The sequence below is a fragment of the Tamandua tetradactyla genome, chromosome 2 (genome assembly GCF_023851605.1).
Source record: "Tamandua tetradactyla isolate mTamTet1 chromosome 2, mTamTet1.pri, whole genome shotgun sequence".
NCBI classification, from domain to species: Eukaryota; Metazoa; Chordata; class Mammalia; order Pilosa; family Myrmecophagidae; genus Tamandua; species Tamandua tetradactyla.
The window spans coordinates 165,851,097-165,867,243 of NC_135328.1; the positions used below are offsets into that span (position 1 = coordinate 165,851,097).

The 16,147-nt window shown below is 36.3% G+C and overlaps 1 non-coding gene across 1 annotated transcript; it reads left to right on the plus strand.

The window, feature by feature from the left end:
- The first annotated feature begins 15,664 nt into the window (after nt 1-15,664).
- Nucleotides 15,665-15,771, plus strand: LOC143675160 (U6 spliceosomal RNA). Its single transcript, XR_013171404.1, has one exon. It is a non-coding gene; the product is annotated as a U6 spliceosomal RNA (small nuclear RNA).
- Nucleotides 15,772-16,147: the final 376 nt, after the last annotated feature.

Sequence of the window (16,147 nt, forward strand, 5' to 3'; positions counted from 1 at the left end):
CAAAAGGGGGATAAGAGAATTGAGAAAAAATAAAATTTAGTGACTGACAGATTTCAAACAGATTCAAGAGTTTATCCTAGAGGTTATTCCTATGCATTATATACATATCCTTTTTTAGTTTATGATGTATTGGAGTGGCAAAAGGGAAGTACCTTAAATTGTTTAACTGTGTTCCAGTAGCCTTGATTCTTGCAAATGATTGTATAACTATATAGCTTTTACAATGTGACTGAGTGATTTTGAAAATCTTGTGTCTGACAGGTTATGTGAATAGATGACATTTGTGTGGGCAAGTAAAAGTAAAAATAAGGAAATAAATAAGGAAATAAATAAATAAATAAAATAGGGATAGGAGGTAAAAAAAATGCGTAGGTTGAAATACTAGTGGTCAATGAGAGGGAAGAGTAAAGGGTATGGAATATATGGTTTTATTCTTTTTTCTTTTTTTTTCTGGAGTGATGCAAATGTTCTAAAAATTATCATGGTGATGGATACACAACTATGTGATGATATTGTGAGCCATTGATTGTATACTTTGAATGGACTGTATGTGTGCAAAGATATCTCAACAAAAATATTCTTAAAAAAAGAAAGACAGCACAGTATTTTAAGTATATGAACAAAGCAGAGTGTGAATATGGTTGAATGAGGAAGACTATGGGCATGTATGGCACTAGAAGAAAAGAGAATATAAAACTTGGGACTGTATAACTGCAAAACCTAGAGTGGACAATGATGGTGATTAAATGTACAATTATAAGAAAGTTTCTACATAAGGAAGAACAAATGAATGTTGGCATTGCAAGGTGTTGAAAATGGAATCATATATGAAAAAATGCAATAATGCAAACTAGGGTCTGTAGTTAACAGTAGCATTGTAATATGCTTCCATTAATTGTAACAAAGGCAATATGCCAAGGCTAAATGTCAATAAGAAAAGGTGTAAGGGAAGAGTATGGGAGTCTTGGTGTTGCTTTCTCTGCTTTTAATTTATTTATTTTTAAATGTTTTATCCTTCAGTTTTTTTTTAAATTTTTTCCTCTCCTTTCTTTTCAGAAGAAATGGATATGTCCTCATATAGATCGTGGTGGTGAATGAATAAGTGTGATTATAACAGGAGCCATTGATTGTTTACTTAGGAAGGATTACATGGTGTGTGAATAAAATTATTTAAAAAATAAAAAGAAAGATACAAGTGCAGGAGAAAATATGGAGAGAGATGTACCCATTCACTGTTGGTAGGGAAGTAGAATGGTGCAGCCCCTCTAAAGAGTAATGTGGTGGCTCAACAGCAGGCTAAGTATATGGCTGCCATATGATCCTGCAAGTCCATTATTAGGTACATACTTGGAAGAACTGAAATCAGGGATACAAATGGACATTTTGACACTGCTTTTTCTGTCAGAAATATTTACAATTTGCAATGGATGGATGTGGCCTAAGGGTACATTGACTGATGAACGTTAAGTGCGAACTTGTGGTTTATGCATATAATGGAATATTGAGTGGCTGCAAGAAGGAATAAAGTTATGAGGCATGCCACTAGGTGAATGAACCTTGAGGGCATTATGTTGAGTGAAATAAAACAGAAATGAAAAGATAAATATTGTAAAGCCTCACTAATATGGGCTAACTATAGTGTGCAAACTCTGACAATTGAATTTGAGACCATGGGTTATTAAGGGATAGCATGCATGCAGAAGTTGATCAATCAACAATTAGGAAGTACTGAATGTTCAACAGGCTTATTGTAAAGGTTCTTCGATTGCAAACTCTTACAGCAGTCACATCTATTCCTGAGTTTTAACTGTCATTTCTAAATTCAGAGATGCTGAGCTTTATGTGTACACAACGTGGTTTTCTCTGAAATTTTTTGTATCTGTGTAGACTCAGAGTTAGAGTTGTGCAGCACTGAAAGTCATATCCACATACAATAATGGATAAAGAAGCTGAAAAAGAGATCAAACTTCACTTAGAGATATGAATGAAGCTGATCTGGTTAGGAATAAGATAAATAAGACTAAAAGGTAAAGGACAACATTGACTGCATTTTAAAACTTCAACCTCTGTGTAAGATCAAAGGAAAAGATGTTCATTTGGTACAAAATTTATATCTTCTGTATCATGCAATATAATTTCACCTGTTTGGTCAGTTTATTCAAACAACATAATTACATGGGACATTGAGTGAGGAGTGAGATCTTGACATTTTGTACACATTAATATAAAGACCGATACACCCCAGAGTAATTTGGACAAAATATTTGCAAAGTCCCCATGAGGTACTGGGGGAAAATGTGGAAATATTAAACTTCCCCACCTAGAGAATTCCTGACATTCTCACAAGCATTAGGGACTACCAATTTAATAAGCCAAGCCCTGGATCTTGGGGCTTGCCCTTAAGAAACTTATTCCTGCAAAGGAGACGCTAAGCCTACTTATAATTATGCCTAATAGTCACCCCCAGTGCACTTTTGTTGCTCAGATGTGGCCTCTTTTTCTAAGCCAGCTCTGCACATAAACTCACTACCCTACCCCTACACAGGACATGACTCTCAAGGGTGTAAATCTCCCTGGCAACATGGGACCTGACTCCCAGGGATGAGCCTGGACTTGGTATCATGGATTGAGAAAGCCTTCTTGACCAAAAGGAGGAGAAGATATGAAACAAAGTATTTAAGATTTCAAATAGAATTGAGAGGTCATTCTGGAGATAATTCTTATGCATTATATAGATACACCTTTTTAGTTTCTGGTGCATTAGAATAGCTAGAAAGAAATACCTGAAGCTGTTGAACTATAACCCAGTAGCCTTGATTCTTGATGATGATTGTATAACTATATAGCTCATACGGTGTGGCCATGTGATTGTAAAAACATTGTGGTTGACACTCCTTTTATCCAGTATATGGGCAATAAGTTAGAAAATAAAAATTCAAAAATAAATAAATACATAAATAAATAATGAGGGAGGATAAGGGGTATGGATGTTTTGGGTGTTCTTTTTATATTTTTTTTATTTTTAGAGTAATAGAAATGTTCTAATTGATTGTGGAGATGAACACACAACTATATGATGATACTATGAGCCACTGATTGAATAGTTTGGTTTACTATATGGTATGTGAATACATCTCAATACATTTTTTTTAAATGGCCCGCCTTAAAATAGAAGACACAGGTTTGTTGAAAATGAAAGTATGGGAAAATATCCATGTAAATAGTAACCAAAAGAGTGTTGGTGGAGCTATTTTATAACATGCAAAATAGATTTTAAGTCAAAGACTGTTGGAATAAAACAAAGGAGACTATATACCAATAAAGGGGTAAATTTCAAAAAGAAGATATGACAATTATAAATGTGTACATTCTCTAACCACAAGAGCCCTAGAATACATACAACAAATATTGTATTTGAAGGGACAAATAGATAATTCTATATTAATAGTATAAAATTTCAGTATACCACTTCTGACAATGTATAGAACATCTAAACAGAAAATCAAAAAGGAAATAGAAGGATTGAACAATACTTTATACTAACCAGACCTAACAGATGTATATGGAATACATCACCAAACAACAGCAGAAGACACATTTTTCTCTAGTGTCCATGGATCATTCTCCAGGATAGACCATATGTTGTGTCACATAACAAGTCTTACCAAATTCAAAAATAATGAAATCATACAATGCATCTTCTCTGACCACAATGGAATGAAGCTAAAAAATTAAGAATAGAGAAAGAATTAGAAAACTAACAATTATGTGGAAATAAAATACACTCTTAAATAACCAATTGGTCAAAGGAAAATTAGGAAATATCTTGAGGTAAATAAAAATAAAAATACAACATACCAAAACTAATTGAATACAGAGAAAGCAGCGCTGAGTGATAAATTTATTGCTTCAAATACTTACATTAAAAGAGGCTGAAAATCTCAAATAAGAGAACTAACCTCACACCTAGAAGAACTAAATAAGCGTAATGAAAGAAATAAAGATTACAGTGGAGATAAATGAAACAGAATATGAAAAAAACAACAGAGAGAATTTTAAAAACCCAAAGTTGTTTTTTTTAAAATATTAATAAAAGCCAACAAATTTGAGCTAAACTAACAGTGAGGAAAAAGAGAGAGTATGTGGATAATAAAATAGAAGGGGTGGGGTGCATTACCACTGAACCCACAGAAATTAAAAGGATTTTAACAGGATACTATGAATAATTGTAAGTCAACTAAATAAATAAAGTAGGTGAAATGGACAAATCCATAGAAACACACAAACTATCTACACTGATTCCAGAAGAAAGAGAAGATCGCAACAGACCAATAAGAAGTAAAGAGATTGAATCAGTACTTTAAAATCTCCCAAAAAAGAAAAGCCTAGGACTGATAGCTTTGATAGTGAATTTTATCAAACATCTTAAGAAAAATTAACACCAGCCCTGCTCAAACTCTTCTGAAAACTTGAAGAGGAGGAAACATTTCCTAACTCATTCTATGAGGTCAGCATTATACTTATATCAAATTCAGATACAGATATCACAAGAAAATAAATCTACAGGCCAATATCCCTCATGAATATAAAGACAAATGTTCTCAAAAAAATGCTGGCAAACATAATCCAACAGCACATTAAAATAATCACATGCCATGATTTACAGAGATTTATCCCAGGAATGCAAGGATGGCTCAATATAAGAAGATAAATTAATTTATTAACTCACCACATTAATAGAATGAAGAAAAAAAACAAACATATTTATCTCAATTGATGTAGAAAAGGTATTTGACAAATCCAGCTCCCCTTGTTAAAAACACTTAGAAAACTAGGAACACAAAGAAACACCCTTAACATGATAAAAGGCATATATGAAAAACCCACATATTTAATGGTGAAGGTCTGTAAGATTTTCCCCTAAGTTCAGGGACAAGACAAGGATCCCTACTGTCACCACTCTTATTCAATATTGTTCTGGGAGTTCTGGCCTGAACAATTTGGGAAGAAAACTAAATAAAAGGAATACAAATTGGTAATGAAGATGTAGAATTTTCCCTATTTGTAGATGACTTGATCATATATATATAGAAAATAATGAAAATTCCACAACAGAGTTCTAGAGCTAAAACATTTTCAGATAAGTAACAGAATACAAAATCAACTTGCAAAAATCACATAAATATTTATGCACAAAGCCAGAGTGCTCCAAAGTACATGAGGCAAACACTGACAACACTGAAGGGAGAAATAGACACCCCTACCATAGTAGTTGAAGATTTCAATTCCCTGCTCTTATCAATGGATAAAACATCTAGACAGAGGATCAGAAAAGAAACAGAAAATTTGAATAATACAACAAATGAACTAGGCTTCACAGATGTTTACAGAACATTACACCTCACAACAGCAGGATACACATTTTTCTCAAGTACTCATGGATCATTCTCAAGAACCAACCATATGCTGGGTCACAAAGCAAGCCTCAATAAATTAAAAAGGATTAAAACCATACAAAACACTTTCTCAGATCATAATGGAATGAAGATGGAAATCAATAACAGGCAGAGAGCCAGAAAATTCACAAATATATTGAGGCTAAAAAAACACACTCTTAAACAACCAGTGGGTCAAGAGAGAAATTACAAGTGAAATCAGTAAACATCTTGAGACAAATGAAAATGAAAACACAATATATCAAAATTTGTGAGACACAGCAAAGGCAGTATTAAGAGGAAAATTTATTACCTTAAATGCTTATATTAAAAAGTAAGAAAAAGCAAAACTCAAGGAATTAACCATTCACTTGGATGAACTAGAGAAAGAATAGCAAACTAACCCCAAAGCAAACAAAAGGAAAGAAATAACGAAGATTAGAGAAGAAATGAACACAATTGGAACATGAAAACAATTGAGAAAGTCAACAAAGCAGAAATTAGTTCTTTGAGAAAATCAATAAAATCAATGGGCCCTTAGCTAGGTTGAGAGAGAGAGAGTAAATAAATAAAATCAGAAATGGAAGAGGAGACATAATCACTGACCCCTCAAAAACAAAGGAGGTAATGAGAGGATACTATGGGCAACTATATGTTAATAAACTAGGCAACCTACATGAAATGGACAACTTCCAAGAAAGGCATAAATAACCAACATTGACTTGAGAAGAAATAGACGACCTCAACAAACCAATAACAAGAAAAGTGAATGATTCAGTCATCAAGAAGCTCCCAAAAAGGAAAAGTTCAGGACCAGATGGCTTCATATGTGAATTCTACCAAACGTTCAAAATAGAATTAGCACCAATCCTGCTCAAACTCTTCAAAAAAACTGAAGAGGAAGGAAAGCTACCTAACTCATTCTATGAAGCCAACACCACCCTAATACCAAAGTCAGACAAAGATCCTATAAGAAAATTACAAATCAATTCCTCTAATGAATATAGATGCAAAAATCCTCAACAAAATACTTGCAAATTGAACCCAGCAGCATATTAAAAGAATTATACACCATGACCAAGTGGGATTTATTCCAGGTATGTAAGAATGGTTCATCATAAGAAAATCAATTAATGTAATACACCGTTTTAGCAAATCAAAGCAGAAGACCACATGATCATCTCAATTGATGCAGAAGAGGCATTTGACAAAATCCAACCTCCTTTCTTGATGAAATCACTTCAAAGGATAGTAATAGAAGGGAACCTCCTCAACATGTTAAAGGGTATATGAAAAACCCACAGCTAACATCAACCTCAATGGGGAAAGACTGAAAGCTTTCCCTCTAAGATTAGGAACAAAGCAAGGATGCCCACTGTCACCATCGTTATTCAACATGGTGCTGGAAGTTCTAGCCAGAGCAATTCAACAAGAAAAAGAAATAAAAGGCATTGGAAAGGAAGAAGTAAAACTCTCACTGTTTGCAGATGATATGATATTATATGATGGAAATCTTGAAAAATCAAAGCTACTACTGCTAATGAATGAGTACAGCAAAGTGGCAGGTTACAAGATCAATGTGAAAAATCAGTAGGGTTTCTATACACTAGTAATGAGCAATCTGAGGAGGAAATCAAGAAAAAAATTCCATTTACAATAGCAACCAAAAGAATCAAATATTTAGGAATAAATTTAATTAAGGATACAAAAGACCTATACACAGAAAACTACAAGAAAATGCTAAAGGAAATCACAGAAGACCTAAATAAATGGAAGGGCATAACCATGTTCATGGGTTGGAAGACTAAATATAGTTAGGGTGTCAATCTACCCAAATTGATATATAGATTCAGTGCAATTAAAATCCCAACAGCTTATTTTGCAGAAATAGAAAAGCCAATAACCAAATTTATTTGGAAGGGTGCCACAAACAGCTAAAACTATCTTGAGAAAGAAATGTCACACTAACTGACATTAAAGCATATTATGAAGCTACAGGGGTCAAAACAGTATGGTACTGTCATAAAGATAAATATACTGATCAATGGAATCAAATAAAGTGTTCATATATAGACCCTGTCATGTATGGACAATTGATCTTTGATAAGGTGGTCAAGCCAACCCACTTGGGATAGAGCAGCCTCTTCAATAAATGTTGCTTGGAAAACTGTATATCCATATGCAAAAGAATGAAAGAGGATCCATATCTCACACCTTCTATTAAAGTGGATCAAAGACCTAAACATTAGAGCTAAGGCCATAATAGTTTTTAGAAGAAAATATGAGGAAATATAAAACTTGCAATAGGAAGGGGTTTCCTAGGCTTTTCACCCAAATCATGAGCATTGAAGAAAATCAAGCAAAATTAAACACTTTCATGTATCAAAGAACTTTGTCAAGAAAGTAAAAAGGCAGCCTACATAATGGGAAACAACATTTGGAAACCACATTTCAGATAAGCGTTCAGTATCCAGAATATATAAAGAGATTCTTCAACTCAACAACAAAGAGACAAACAACCCAATTTAAAAATGGGCAAAAGACATGAACAGACACTTCTCAGAAGAGGAAATACAAATGGTTAAAAAACATATGAAAAGATGTTCAACTTCACTGGCTATTAGGGAAATGCAAATCAAAACCACTATGAGATATCATCTGACACTTATCAGAATGGCCATTATCTAAAAAACAGAAAACAACAAGTGCTGGAGAAGATGTGGAAAAAGAAACACACTCACCCACTGGTGGTGGAAATTAAAATGGTACAACCTCTCTGAAGGCAATTTGGCATTTCTTTAGGAAGTTAAATATAGAATTGTCATAGATCCAGCAATCCCATTACTAGATATACATTCAGAGGACCTGAGGCAAGGACACAAACTAACATTTTCACATCAATGTTTATAGCAGAATTATTTATGATTGCCAAGAAATGAAAACAGCCCAAATGTATGTCAGTGAACAAGTGGCTAAACAAGCTGTGGTATATACCTACAATAGAATATTACACAGCTGTAAGACAGAATAAAGTCACGAAGCATGTAACAACATGGAAGAAACTTGAGGACTTTGTGCTGAGTGAAATTAGCCAGAAACAAAAGAACAAATACTGTATGGTCTCACTAACATACACTAACATTAATAAGTGAACTTAAAGAATTGAAGTTAAGAACACAGATTATCATAAGATGGAAATAGGGTAGAGATTGGGCAATTGGTGCAGAAGAAATACAGATTTTACAACAGGACTGACTGTAAAAATTCAGAAATGGATAACACAATACTACCTGAATATAGCACAATAATATAAATGCTAGATGAAACTGAATGTGAGTATGATAGTGGGAGAAGGGCTGGAGACACATATGAAACTAGAAGGAAAATAGAGGATAAAGACTGAGACAGCATAATTTAGGAATGCCTAGAGTGGACAATGATGGTGATTAAATGTACAAATAAAAAACATTTTTCCATGAGGAAGAACAAATGAATGTCAATATTGCAAGGGGCTGAAAATAGATGATGTATGGGAAAAAGTACAATCAGTGCAAGCTAGAGTCTATAATCAACAGTAACATTATAATATGCTTCCACTGAAAATAACAAAGGCATTATGCCAAAACTAAATGTCAACAGGTGGGGGGTCTGGGGAAGTGGTATGGATTCTTTGTGGAAGAAATGGAAATGTCTTCAGATAGATTATGGTGGTGAAGTCATGCCTATACACGTAGGTTGGATTGTATGATATGTGAATAAAACTGTTTACAAATGAACAGAGAGAAATAAGTGCTAGAGAAAACACGGAGAAAGAGATGCACCTAATCATCATTGCTAGGGAAAATGAGAGGTGCAGCCCCTTGGAGGGCAGGGTGGTGGCTCCCCTGGAGGCTAGGGGTGTGGTTGCCAAATGATCTTGAAACCCTGTTGTTCAATATATACTTGGAGGAACTAAGTGTGGGAACACAAATGGACATTTGCACACTGGTGCTATCCACAATGGATGGTGGTGGCCTAAGGATACCACAACTTAGGAATGGAAGGGATAACTATGGTGTATACATACAACAGACTACTGGCCGGCTGCAAGAAGGAACAAAGTTGTGAGGCATGCAACTAGGTGAATGAACCTTAAGAACTATACGTTGAATGAAATGTCAGAAACAAAAAGACAAATATTACCATGCCTCATTCATATGGACTAATTATAATATAAAAACTCAGAGCTGAAGTCAAGAGCTTGAGTTATCAAGCATGAGCCTCTTGTAAAGGGTCCTAGATTGTAAACTCTTATAGTAGTCACATATATTCATGAGATATAACTGTTATTTCTAAATTCTGAGATACTGAGCTGTTTGTTCATAGCTTGGTCATTCCCAGAAACTTCAGGTATTTATATGACATCTGAGACTCAATATTAGAGCTCTGAAGCTATGAAAATTCAGCAAAATTCATACAGGAACTGTTTAAAAGGTTGAAAAAGGGATCTGACTTCAAGTAGAGATATGAATGAAGCTGATCTGGATATGACTAAGGTAAATCAGAATACAGTGTAAAGGACGATATCATCCACATTTTAAAACTTCAACTTATGTGTGAAATCAAAGGGAAAGATGTTTATTTGGTGAAAAATTTATATTTTGGGTAGTGTGTTTCCTAATTTCACTTGTATAGTCAGTTTAGTTGAACACCATAAGTATATGGAATCTTGAATAGGGTGTGAAATTTTGTTAGTTTGTCCAGGTTAGCATGATACTCCAATGTATCCCAGAGTAATTTGGACAGTGAATAAAGAAATATTTGCAAGGTCCACTTGAGGCACTGGGGAAAAAGGAGGAACTATTCATCTTCCCCATTTGGAGAATTTCTGATATTCCTTCAAGCAGTGAAAACAACCAAATCAATAGGCCAAGTCCTTGATCTTGGAGTTTGCCCCTATGAAACTGACTTCTGCAAAGGATAGGCTAAGCCTACTTAAAATTATGCCTAAGAGTCACCTCCAGAGAACTTCTTTTGTTGCTCAGACATGCCTCTCTCTCTAAGCTGATGCAGAAAGTGAACTCACTGCCCTCCCCTACAATGTGGGACATGACTCCAGGGGTGTAAATCTCCCTGGCCACATGTGACAGAAATCCAAGGATGAACTGGGACATGACTTCAAGAGATTCGGAAAACCTTCTTGATGAAAAGGGGAAGAGAGAAATTAGAAAAAATAAAGTGTCAGTGGCTGAGAGACTTCAAACAGTTGAGAGGTTATCCTGGAGGTTATATTTATGCATTATATAGATACCCCATTTTAGTTTATGGTGTATTGGAGTGGCTAAAGGGAACTACCTGAAACTGTAGAGCTGTATTCCAGTAGCCTTGTTTCTTAAAGATGATTGTATTCCTATATAGCTTTTACAATGTGACTGTGATTGCAAAAACCTTGTGTCTGATGCTCCTTTATCTACGATATGGACAGATGAGTAAAAAATATGAATAAAACATAAACAAATAATAAGGGGACAAAGGTTAAAATAAGTTGGGTATATGGAAATACTAGTGGTCAATGAGAGGGAGGAGTAAGCGGTATGGCATGTATGAGTTTTTTTATTTTTTATTTCTTTTCTAGAGTGATGCAAATGTTCTAAAAACGATCATGGTGATAAATACACAACTATGATGATATTGTGAGTCATGATTGTACACCATGTATGGAATGTTTGTATGTTAAGAATATTTGTTTATATGTTAAGATTTATCAATAAAAGTATCTTTAAGACATGCAAAAATCAGTAATGTTTCTGCACACTAGGAATGAACGATCTGGAGAAGAGAGGAATTTTAAAATTCTATTTACAACAGCAATTAAAAGAATCAAATATCTAGGAATAAATTTAACTAAGTATGTAAAGGACTTATACATGGAAAACTATAAAAACTACTGAAAAAAATCAAAGGAGACCTAAATAAATGGAAGGACATTCCCTATTCATGGATTGGAAAACCAAATATAATTAAGACATCAATTCTACCCAAAGTAATTTACAGATTCAATGCAATCACAATCAAAATTCCAAAAGCCTTCTTTGCAGAAATGGGAAAGTGAATCAACAAATTCATGTGGAAGGGAAAAGGTCTCTGATATTCCAAAACTATCTTGAAAAAGAACAAACCTGGAGGACTCATATTTCCCATTTCTAAAACTTATTCTAAAACACAATGATTATCACAAGGGCAATGGAATTAAATTGAGAGCTCAGAAGTCACCCTCACATTCAAGATCAAGTGATTTTTTGCACGGGTGCCAAGTCCACTCTAGGGAAAAGAATAGTCTCCTCAACAAGTGGTGCTGATAAAATGCCGGGACTTCCCTAGAGAACAGGGAAGAAGAAGGGACATCGTGCAGGATTAGGAAATGACAGACACAAGAAGTTAGTTAAGTGGGGTGAGGGGACACAAGCTCATCAGGTGAAAGAGCAAGAGCAAGAGCCCAGAATAAACTGGCGTCCACATATTTATTGTGTTCTATAAACTATAAACATGGGAACTGCTTCCAGGGAGTATAATCAAAGCAAGATTTATTTTGAGCATCTGTCATGCGGGCAAAGCTACAAAGTTTGGTTCCCAGCTCCTTGTCTCAGGAGCTGTTTATTTCTTATCAGCCTGCTCTTTATTCAGGTCTCTTCAGGCTCTTGAGTCAGCTGCTTGAGAGCATTTGCTGCAGCAGATTACCACATTAGCAGGGCACTGCGGGCCTATGCCCCATGTTCTCAGTCAGCCCTGAGAACATTTGCCTCTGCAGTTCACCACATTAGCAGGACACAGCATGCCTATGCCCCATGCCCTCAGCCAACAGTCAATCACTTGAGCCTTCAGAGAGCCATCTCCAACAATAAAATTTTATATATATATATATATATATATATATATATATGCAAAAAGAAGAAGAAGAAGAAATGAAGGTGGTTGTGCTAGTTTGAAACCGTTATGTACCCTGGAAATAGTATGTTTTAATCCTGATCCAATCTTGTGGGGCCAGACCTGTTGTTTAGGGTGGGAAACTTTGATTAGATTGTTTCCATGGAGATGTGACCTTTGGTTAGACTACTTCCATGTTGACGTGAAGCACCCAGTTTGTAGGTTTGGTCTTTTGATTAGATAGAGATGTGACTCAACCCATTCAAGGTGCATCTTGATTAGTTTACTAGTCCTTTAAAAGGGGAAACATTTTGGAGAAATCTCAGATGCAGATGCTTGGAGAACAGTTGCTTCAGAGCTGACAGAGATGGATGTTTAGAGATGCCTGGAGTTCTGACAGAGAGAGCAGAAGCCAAAACAGGGATTTTTGGAGATGCAGAGCCCAGCAGACATTGTCCTGTACTTTCCCATGAGGTGCTAAGCAAGGCAGAACCCAGAGTTGTGTCCTGGAGTTGGTAAGTGAAGGCTCAGAGAGGAAACCACTGGCATCAGAGGCCGGAAGCAGTAGAATTGGAAACAAGGACCAACAGATGCCAACCATGTGCCTTGTCATGTGACAGATATTGACCTTCCTTGAGTTAAGTATCTTTGTCTAGATGCCTTAATTTGGACATTTTTATGGCCTTAAAACTGTAAAATTATAACTTAATAAATTCCCTTTTTAAAAGCCATTCTGTTTCTGGTATATTGCATTCCAGCAGCTTCAGCAAACCAAAACAGATTGATACGAAGAGTGGGCCGCTACTGTGGTTCCAAACATGTTGGAATAGCTTTCTAAATGGATAAGGGGAAATTCTGGAAGAGTTGTGAGGATCTTGATATAAAAGGCCTAGAATGCTTTGAAGAGACTCTTGGTAGAAATATGGACTCTAAAGATGCCTCTGACAAGGCTTTATACAGAAATAAGGAATGTGCAAACTGGAAGGAAAGTGATCAATTTTTAAAATGGCAGACAATTTGACCAAATTGAGTACTGCTATTGGGTGGAAGTTAGAATTTAATAATGGCAACCTGGGGTATTAGCTAAAGAAATTTCCAAACTAAATGTGGAAAATGCAGCCTGGCTGCTCCTTGCAGCTTATAATAAAATGGAACATGAAAGAGAAAAGTTGAGAACTGAGCTCTTGGGTACAAAGAAAACAGAAATTGATCGACTGGAAAATTCTGGGCTTCCAGAGAGTGAGACCCAAATGAATAGTGCCTGACATGAAGATTTAACCAGACATGGAACCAGTCAGCCAATACAGGACAAGCCAGGATTGGAAATGGAGTTATTTAGAAAGGATTTATGGAAAGTCCTATTGTCTGATGGCTTTTATCCTTGTCTACTACATGGAAAATCAACAATTTTTTTGTGAGATCTGTATGAATGGATCCACTGCAAATCTGGACTAAAAGTGATGGAAAAGGCACAAGCTGAAGGAAAAATGGCTTCAGAGGCAGAACCATGGAAGCTAAGGCATGGAGCCATGAGATCTCAGAAGGAGAGTGGACCCACCCCTACATGTGGAGAGGGCGAGTTTGCTCCAGAAGCAGAGGGCGAGCCCGTGTCTTGCTCGGGAGGAGTTTTGGTGCTTCAGGCCTCAGAGAGAGTGGAGCACAAAAACCTGAGATTGGGAGGAGCCTGGCAATCACCCCACTCTTCTGAGGAGGTTGAAAGTGCCCCGGAGATGACAGAGCCTGCATGCTACCCCAATGTTTGGAGAGAGTGGAGTTGAGCAAAAGGTGGTTCCCTCAATAAGCCCCAATCTTGTAACACTCACCCCAGCATTTAGAGAGCAAGGCCACCGTGTAGATCCTTGGAAATGTGGGATCACCACTTTCTAAAGCCCTGAGGATAAATGTTCTAGTTTGCTAGCTGCCAGAATGCAATATACCAGAAACAGAATGGCTTTTGAAAGGGGAATTTAAGAATTTCTAGTTTACAGTTCTAAGGCTGAGAAAATGTCCCAATTAAAACAAGTCTGTAGAAATGTCCAGTCACAGGCATCCAGGGAACGATACCTTGATTCAAGAAGGCTGATGAAGTTCAGGGTTTCTCTCAAGTGGAAAGGCATACGGCGAACACAGTCAGGGTTTCTCTCTCATCTGGAAAGGCACATGGCAGGCAAGGAGTCATCTGCTAGCTTTTTCTCCTGGTTTCCTGTTTCATGAAGCTCCCCGGGAGGCATTTTCCTTCATCTCCAAAGATCACTGGCTTGTGGGCTCTGCTTCTCATGGCTATGTCGTTCTTCTCTGCTCTCTCTGAATCTCTCATTCTCCAAAATGTTTCCTCTTTTATAGGACTTCAGAAACTAATCAAGACCCACCCAAATGGGTGGAGACGTGACTCCACTTAATCCAGTTTAACAACCACTCTTGATTAAATCACATCTCCAGGGAGATGATCTAATTACAGTTTCAAACATACAATACTGAATAGGGATTAGAAGAAATGGCTGCCTTTACAAAATGGGATTAGGATTAAAACATGGCTTTTCTAAGGCACACACATCATTTCAAACCAGCACAGCAAATGACTCTCAGACTTTGAAATCCAGTGGAGTTTGCCCTGCAGGTTTTCAGAACTGTTTGGGTCCAGTGACCCCTGCTTACCTTTTGATTTCTCCCTATAGCAATGGAAACATACCCTATGACTGCCCCTCCTTTGTATATTGGCAGCAGATAAATTGTCCTGCGTTTTACAGAGGAGAATTTTTTGCCTTAGGTCAGACCATACCTGAAATTGACTTTGAAATTTTGTATTGCTTTTTACTTTGTATGGTATTTGGGATTTAGGGCTTTTGTGATATTTGAGAGTGAATATATTTTGTTTATGGAAAGAACATGTCTTTTGGGGGGTCCAGAGGGTGGAATGTGCCAGTTTAAAATTATTATGTACCCCAGAAAGGCCACTTTTAATCATGATCCAATCCTGTGGGGCCAGGCCTGTTGTTTAGGGTGGGAAACTTTGATTGACTTGTTTCCATTTAGATGTGACACACCCAGTTGTGGGTGTCCTTTTGAATAGATGGAGATGTGACTCCACCCATTCAAGGTGGGTCTTGATTAGTTTACTAGAGCCTTCTAAAAGGGGAACCATTTTGGAGAAACCTCAGATACAAACACATGGATGGAGACAATCCATTCAAAAGTTTCCAACCCCCAGTATTGAATCAGGATTAAAAGAAAAGGCTGCCTCCACAAGATTGGATCAGGATAAAAACATGGCTTTTCTCGGGTACATAACACTTTCAAACCACCACAGGTTTTAAAAACTCAAAACAGCGCTCACTTCGACAGCACATATACTAAAATTGGAACGATACAGAGAAGATTAGCATGGCCCTTGCGCAAGGATGACACACAAATTTGTGAAGCGTTCCATATTTAAAAAAAAAAATCAAAACAGTGGTCCACTGAAATATAGTAAAGACCCAAATATAAAAACCAAAACTATAAAACTCTTAGAACAAAACATAGTGAAGCATATTTAGGGTCTTGTATTAGGCAATGGTTTCTTAGACTTTACACCAAAAGCATGAGCAATAAAAGAAAAACATTAATGGAACATCATCAAAATTATAAAGTTTAACATGTCAAATGACTTCATCAAAAAGTAAAAAAATGAGCTACAGAATGGGAGAAAAATGGGAGAAAACCAAATACTGATAAGGGTTTAATATCCAGATCATGAAAATAATGCAACAACTCAACAACAAAAAAGACAAACAACCAATGGGGGGAAGTCTTGAATATACTTGAATACA